Consider the following 8,359-nt stretch of genomic DNA (forward strand, 5'->3'; position numbering starts at 1 on the left):
GGCAAATAATAAAAAATACGTTGTCTGTCGCTTCCATCGTTTTGCGTCGATAAAAATATTGTTTGGAGTACGTTGCGCGGCCCCGGGGACGTGCCGATAGCCACGGCATCTGGCGGACGGTGTGAGTGTGTGGCCGCCTCCTAATCGCAGATGTCATTCGCATAGCGCGCGCGCACTCGCATTACTGTCGGAACGTATCGACCGCAGCCGAAGACTCACGAACATCCCCTTCAGGTCCGTTGCATCGATGACTGAGATCACCATTCACCCTTAACACAAAGCTATAAACGAAACCACCGTCCGGCGACTACCACCAACCGCGAAACCACCTTTCGAGACGCACGATTTCACCCCGCCGCGCCGGGTCGATCGCATCCACGTTAAACTATTACTTTTATCATCATCATTACAATAGGTAATTTATAAAAACGTAATATCACAGATTAGGTACCTGTATGAAATATTATATTCATATAATCTGTTATGCGGTTACGCCTTATGAGTTATTATATTATTATCTCCTCGCACGGCGCAACTACGTGAACAGCACACTATAATACATGTCCGCAGAAGTTATTTCGTTAGGTTCGACATTGTTATTGTTGCGATTTTGTTTATATTTTTATTTCCATAGCTCCGTTGTTTGGGGCGTACTATGTTAATGCGTACTATGCGCGCCGTCTTTATTCGAATTTTGACCAAGTATTAGTACAACAGCAGTACAACTGCCGTACAGCCGCCAACAGAACGGAACGCGACCTGACGACAACGACCGTCATCGTTGCCACCACCGTCGTAGCGGACCGGTCGTCACTCGTCAGTCAGTCGGCGTCGGATGGTTGTACGCGTTTCATTCTCCGCAGTCCACGCGCAACACACGGCACGCGTTTTCGTTTCTACCACGGCGGCGAATAACTCTCTTCCTGACACTCTCTCTCTCTATCTCTCTCATACACACTCTCTCCACTCTTTATATCGCTTATTCTCACGTTTTTTTTGCTGCGGTCCATTCTTGGTACCCGGTCGTACGTGTCTTTCCATTTTGTTAATAAAAATATCATCGTTTTATCGATTCGATTGTATTTTTTTTTAAAGTGTTATCTGTATAATATTATAGTGTCAACGTATTTTTTGAATTATTTACATATTTTGGTTTTTATTTCATTAACTACTCACCTATATCCAGTAGGTAGGTAACCATCTACTTATCATCATCGGAGCCAACAAATTTCGTTTTGGGGTACGTAACCGACACAATACCTAACAAAATATAATATAATATCAATATATTTAAGCAGTCTCTTTCGTGTATGTTTGCTTTTTTTATCACCTTGTTTCCATTCCCCGTCTCCTAACCAGATGTCATAGCGGCCAAATCACATAACTAAGTACCTATATATATCGGTATCATGCCGATTATTCTGCACTAAAACATATTACATTATTTTTTATTGTTTTACGACTACATTGTATAATATTATAGGTATACTAATTTGTGAGAAGAAATGTTCGGGTGGTTGTTCTGAAGGAAGGATTACGCTCCCCATGACCCCTTATCGACGTTTATCCTATTTAAAAGAAAATAGATTTTTTACCTATTCGGTTCCTAAACCAAAAAAATTCAAATTTTTTTCATTGTAATGATAAGAACTTTTGTCAAACATCTACTATCTATTTGTTTAAGTATTTATTTATATAATTTATCATTTATAATGTGCGCTATGTGTCACTATTAAACCAGATTTTACGATCGCGTTTATATACATCGCATCGCACATGACACAATATCTTGTTATAACCAATAAAACATAATAATTTGTTAACGAAAGTAAAAGTGTTTTTAAAACATTTTGCTACATACGATTGTGGTAAGCATGTTAGGTATTGTTTTAATTTCGTACATCTATTTTGAGTACCTATACCTACCTACCTAACTCGAATATGGCGTTCAACTGAGCCAATGGTGTAACCAAATAAAAAGTTAAGATGGCAAAATAATTCATTAACCAAAATCAAAACCCTGGCCCTCCTTCTTTGCAGTTTAAATATATTTTTATTCTATTTATACCTAACTGTTTGTTATTACAAAAGTCTTAAGACTTATTTTATGGCTTAGAAACAAATTGAAGGTATAGTAATATAAGTAGTAGTCTAAATATATAACGTTAAGTACATAATTCGAGTTCATTATTAAAAATGTTGGCATATCTGAGAGGGTGAAATGATACATTTGCCCTCTTGCAATTACATCACTGCAGTCTTGTAGATCTATAGAAACACGTTAAAAGGTATGCGCACTGTAAAAGAAATCCTTTTTTCGTCTTCAATTTTCCGCATTCCAATTATTACGTTCTACCTGCGACGCGTTTACGGTGTTTTATACGTACCTATATTATTCTTACTTACATGGGATGTGTTGTACGAATTTTTATAATATTCATTCAATTGATTCATTGTTAAGCCCTTTTTTTATTAATCCGTAGATTGTTTACAATAAATGTTCTACTATAAGGATTTCATGCATAAATATTATACATTATTACAATTTGTATTAATTTCGAGATTAATTTAATTACATTTACAGTTCTAAAGCAAACTAGAGTGAATTTTATAAATATTGAAAAATCCTGCATAATATTAGTAAAAATGTTAAATTTATTTTTGTTGACAAAACTTGAATAGTATTTTGATAAATATAATATCGTGCATAAAATTGGTTATGATGACGGTCGGTATCGGTTTTTCTAATTTTCCGAAATTCTATAAAATTTAAAAATTATATTTTAAGTTTTAGTTACTACATTAATTAAAATACTTTTCCACTAATCTACAGCTCGATACCTATTTAGGAGGGAGGGGGGGGGGTGGTGGCTGATACGGTATATAATATCGTCTAAAATGACTTCACAGGAAAAACCCTCGCGCCCTGTAAAATAGTCGGATTTCATTAATTGTAATTTTATGTAAAAGAAGAGAACTTTTTCAGGTTGGATAAAAGGTCGAATTTTCATTTTATTTAAAATAGTGGTAGAAAAATACGTTTGAAAAAGATCAAATATTGTGCATTATTCAAATGCATATTTTAGCTTCTATAATTTTAATTTTGAAAATCGACTTTGATCCGACATGCAAAATGTTCTCTTATTTTAAATAAAAAAAATTAACGAAATCCAATTGTTCTATGCTGGGCGTGAGAATTTTTCCTGTAAGACAGGTTTTCGTACTAAAAACCGCACCAGCTCCTCGCCCTTAAATCAAATAATTGGCAAGAATGTTGCGTGACTCTCTATTATTATTTTTTTAATTTCAATAAAATACCAACCTATACAACTGTTAGTGATATTGTTAAAACGCGTGCATGTAATATTTAAACATTTATTTAGTTATGCAATAAATAAATAACATTTTTTAAATAGTTTTTGACAGTTTTATCTTACGCATGGGAAATGGGAATCTATTACGAAAATCGAACTATAATCTCTTTAGATAAACTAGTTAAATTTTTTTATTTAAAAAGTTTTTTCACGAAACTTTTAGAGATCTTCTTTCATATGACATAAGTTACAACTTACTGTGCAAGTACGATAGGTATACATTCATAATATAGGTATTACAGAACGTATTAATGTATAAACAATACCTATATTCCTGAGGTGCCGAGTTAATGTTTTAGAAACTGAAATTGTTGAGTTTTTATTTAGATTGATATACGAACATGAGGATGCTATAGAATTTTAAATGATTTGTTGTTTTATCTGTGATACGTATTTGGGTCGAATGGACAAGTGCATCAAAAGTTTCATATGACGGTTAATATCGATTTTAAATAGAATTAATCTATTAACTCAGAAAATTATTATTTTTATTTTTTCGCGTAGTTTTAAGGACAACTAAATAAATAAATACATAGCAAACGGTACATTTCAGTTTTTTTTTTAATTCTATCAAACAAGTTATAATAGTCCTTAATTATAAAAATTCAAATTTGATCGATTATATTATAATGTTTTATAGAATTATAAATAATATATATTTATTCTATCATAAATTATAATTATTTTAGACACTTTTTTTCTCTTCATTGTATTTAACTTGTTAGTTTAAAACGTTTTTATTAAAATAAAAAAAGCCAAAAAACATACAAATCTTAAGTGTTGGGAACTAACCCCTAGCGGCGCTCTATTAAAACCGCATTCTTTATAAATTTTTTATGTCCACGATAGTTTTTCTTTATACGTATATAGAAACTATTGAGAAATAACATCTTAAAATTACCTATTATCTTGACTACGTTGTCAGTCATGAAAAGTGCTATAAGACACTTTTGAAGCACAATTTATTTTAAAAAAATTACAATAATAGATACATAAATTATAGAGGATTATATTTTTGAGGGTTTGACATCGGTTTTATATTTTATTATTACTTGACTTTCAAAATATTTTTTTTTTTGTACATTCAAATGATGTTTAAGTTTTCAGACAATATTTAGACAAACCGATATTTTTGTAATGAGTGATTTTATTCAAAGATTACTCAAAAACATTAAAAAAATTGATTCTGCGTAAATGCGTTTCATCTAGTGATGGGCACTATCGAATAGTTTACACTATCGAATAGTATTCGATAGTTTTTTTAAGCTATCGAATACTATTCGAAAGTTTTTAAGTATAACCGATTAGTAGTTTTTCAATAAAAACTATCGAATATTCTGATAAGCTATCGAATAGTCTATTCTGATAAGCTATCGAATAGTCTATTCGAATAGCACTATCGAATAGTTTATTCGAATAGTTTGATATTCTATTCGAATAACACTATCGAATAGTTTTTTTATTATACGGACTATTTGGAATTTTGATATTTCAAATTTTAATTCACAATTTATTTCTTGACCACCTGAGATTTTAATTTTTAGCGATGAATCATTGTCCCCACATAAACACGTATTCCAATTTCCAAATATAAGCTGTAGAAAATTATCTTTACAAATTAGTAATTGCTAATTAATAATTAATAATTATACATTCAAATTTAGAAAGTAAATAAACTTATTATTCATAGAGATATTTGAAGAACTCTAAAATTCAAATCTAATGTAATTTCTTCTATGGATAAAAATACATTATTATTTTTATGTATCAAATATAAGATAAAAAACTAACAAGTTACAAGTTAAAAGTTACAACCAATCAAAATTCGAATAAATAAAAAATAAAAATTTACGATTAACTAAACTATTGAATGAAAAATTGAAAACATTGAAAACTATTCGGTAAACTAATAATAAATAAACTTTCGAAATAAATAAACATTCGATAAAAATATTCGATAAACTATTCGAATGAAAACTATTCGATAAAACTATTCGATAAACTATTCGAATAGTTTTAAAGCTATCGAATACATGGTGACTATTCGAATGTTCGATAGTTATGGAATTACTATCGAATAGTTCGAATAGTGAACTACTATCGAATAGTTCGATAGTGACTATTCGATAGTTCCCATCACTAGGCCTTTCATCTATGATGCGCTTTGGCCAGAGAGAGAAAACAAACATCTAGTGCGCTGACACCCTTTTATTGTAAAAACCTACAAATTAATTATTTTGCTTCGTTATTAACCGTCTATAAGTACCTACACTTTTTAAGTTCTAATAAAAGAAATTAACAGCTACTTGAGCTCTTGAAAATTTAATCTTAAAGATATTTCTATGTGTTAGATGTCATTGTTCATAATATCGGTGTTGAGTGTAACTTAATTATATTTACGTGTAACAAATACTGCAGAGATTGTTCGATTATTTCCTGTTATACAATTCATATGACGTTATATTTATAAATATATATTGCTCTACATTCCGGACGTATAATGCATTGGATTTCACGCAAAATCGTTTCTATCTAGAGTAATATTATTTATTTCAATGAATATGTGATATACCAACGTAATGTAGCGGACATTTTATGGCTATAACCAAAGGCATGCGTATGATTTTTCAATGAGGGGAGAGGGGGGGCTTGATAATTAATAATTACAATTTTATTTTTATTTTGTCTAGTCTAATAATTTCAGACGTTTGGGTGAGGTATTTGAAAGAGTTTGTATACATCTTAAACTTCTTAAAAATATTAACGACATAATATTATATATTTTAGGAACAATTATTTTTATAACCATTTAAAGTTTAACTTTGATAAAACCACAATTGATTTGTAGTTAAAAATGTATAAAATTCTCATATCAATTTTTATAGATAATAGTCTTGAACATTTAATACAAGGTGCCTCATATAAGTAGTTAATAATTCAAATTACCTATATTATTTCTAATAAAAGCAATATTAAAATAAAGTAAAATATCCTAAGCTGACACGCCGTCTTTACTCAGATTCGGTGTTCTTATACAATGATATATAGCTAGTTAGTTCCAACTATCTCATTTTTTTTTTGTTATATATATTTATGCTTAGTTAATCTGTTTACATGTATATGAATTTACGTTCTTGTTTACCAGTTGACTATACAGTTGAAACTTGCTAAATATTAAAAAAAAAATAATAATATGGTTAATGGGTTCAGCCCTTTAGCCAGTCCCTCTCCGTTTCGCACGTCAATGGCCTTGACGCTGTAAATTGAACAATCTCACGCCCTCATCCGTGCCGCTGCGATGACGACGTTCTACGTAAAATAGATTTTCATTATTTTGATAAAAAATAAAAATATATTTATGCTTATTATAATAGTAACTAGTCAACTTGTAAAGTACAACTGACACTGTAGAATAAAAAAACGTAGCATGCTATTAGGCATTTTTCCTCTGCAAGGAAAATTGAGGAATCATACTAGATATATGTATATATTTTTATTTTTATGGTTGATTTGAGTCTCTATGGTGATAAACAAAGCGTTCCATAAAATCAGTTGGAAACAAAAGTAGTATCCACCCTAAAAACATCATCTATGTTAAAACTTTATTTTTTACTTCTGTGGTATATTGGCTGTCTATGGACATTTTCCACATAAATAGACACCTATAAGTTGGAAGTCATAACATAATATAATAAAGATAAAAATATTTAGGTACTAATATATATATATATTTTTTTTTTATTGGTCTTAAGCCCGGCAACTAAGGCCATTAGTTGTAGGTATTGTAGGATTTTGGGACGGTAGGGGGAAAACACGTTATTTTGTGTTTGGCAGAATTTTCAAGTGGGCATTCGTAGGTATCTGCCATCCCCGGGTGGGGGATGGCGGCAATTCTCAACAGCCGCCGTGACTCGGCTGAAGAAAAATGCCGCCCGCGACCGAAGAATCGAGCCGTCGTCGGCTGCGTCGCAACCGACGCCTTAGACCGCTTGGCCACTCCGTCCCCCACTAGTATATTATATAGTTTTGAAAACCATAAATAATACACCCAGCGTAACAACTAGGAAGCAGAGTGGTCACAAATTGTAACTTAGGTACAATATCTTTAATCTATAATATAATATATGTATAAAAAAGTAAATATTTCTTTGTTGGTCTTCTATAGCTTATTTTTTCAACCACTATAATATGTGGATCACACCTCACGTCCACATGCATGCATTTAGGTTTGGCTCACGAAAATCTAATATTTTTTTGTCTACTAAATCGTTGTCATTGGTTAGGTATAGATTATATTACTATTATAAAAATTTGGCATAATATCTTTTTTTTTAAATATATTTAATATCAAATACTTATGATTATAAACACAATTATTATGATTACTTTTATAGTTTTATGATTTGCTGTCAAGATTTTCTTTCTTAATAATACTGGATGTATTTTGTATGTTAACACATAAAGACAAATATTAATCATAACGATATGCCTAAAATTAAGAAGTGGGAGATCAAACAATTTATTATTGTAGCTGTATTTGTATTATATATTTCAAATGAAGAAAAATGGAAAACTATAGACAGATAGATTAATTTTAAGCCGAGTGAAATCGAGTAGTACGTACAGCCAGACCCCCTCCCCCCCACATAATATTTTGGGCCCCTGAACTAAATGTTTTTGTGGGCCCTACACAAAATGTCCAATAATAAAATACAACCCTTTACAAGTGATACCCGTACACGATAATATTTCTAGATAATCAATGGTTAAGGGGATTCGATACCATGATTTCCTGTTTTTGTCTAACACGTGCGTGACATAGTATTTTAGACGTGTTTTTTGCCAAAAAAACCATTTGATCTAATGAAGTGATAAGAATTCTGAAAACAAATTTGAAATGGTCGTCAAGTCTACATGAAATCGACTTTCCCACATTTTTGATATTATCCCCCAAATTACCTAAAAATGTCATATTAAAAAGAGTA

At 31.0% G+C, this 8,359-nt stretch overlaps 1 protein-coding gene across 3 annotated transcripts in view; it reads left to right on the top strand.

Annotated features, from left to right (window-relative positions):
- The first annotated feature begins 611 nt into the window (after positions 1-611).
- Positions 612-8,359, top strand: part of LOC100164458 (anion exchange protein 3) — a 66,264-nt gene continuing 58,516 nt past the window's right edge. Inside the window, exon 1 of one of the 3 annotated variants that reach the window (XM_029490287.1) lies at positions 612-1,240. The gene's annotated coding sequence lies outside the window, so the exon portion shown is untranslated. The remainder of the gene's footprint in view (positions 1,241-8,359) is intronic. The other 2 variants (XM_003245122.4, XM_001951884.5) reach the window with 2 other exon arrangements.

This window comes from Acyrthosiphon pisum, chromosome A2, assembly GCF_005508785.2.
Source record: "Acyrthosiphon pisum isolate AL4f chromosome A2, pea_aphid_22Mar2018_4r6ur, whole genome shotgun sequence".
In the NCBI taxonomy this organism is placed as follows: Eukaryota; Metazoa; Arthropoda; class Insecta; order Hemiptera; family Aphididae; genus Acyrthosiphon; species Acyrthosiphon pisum.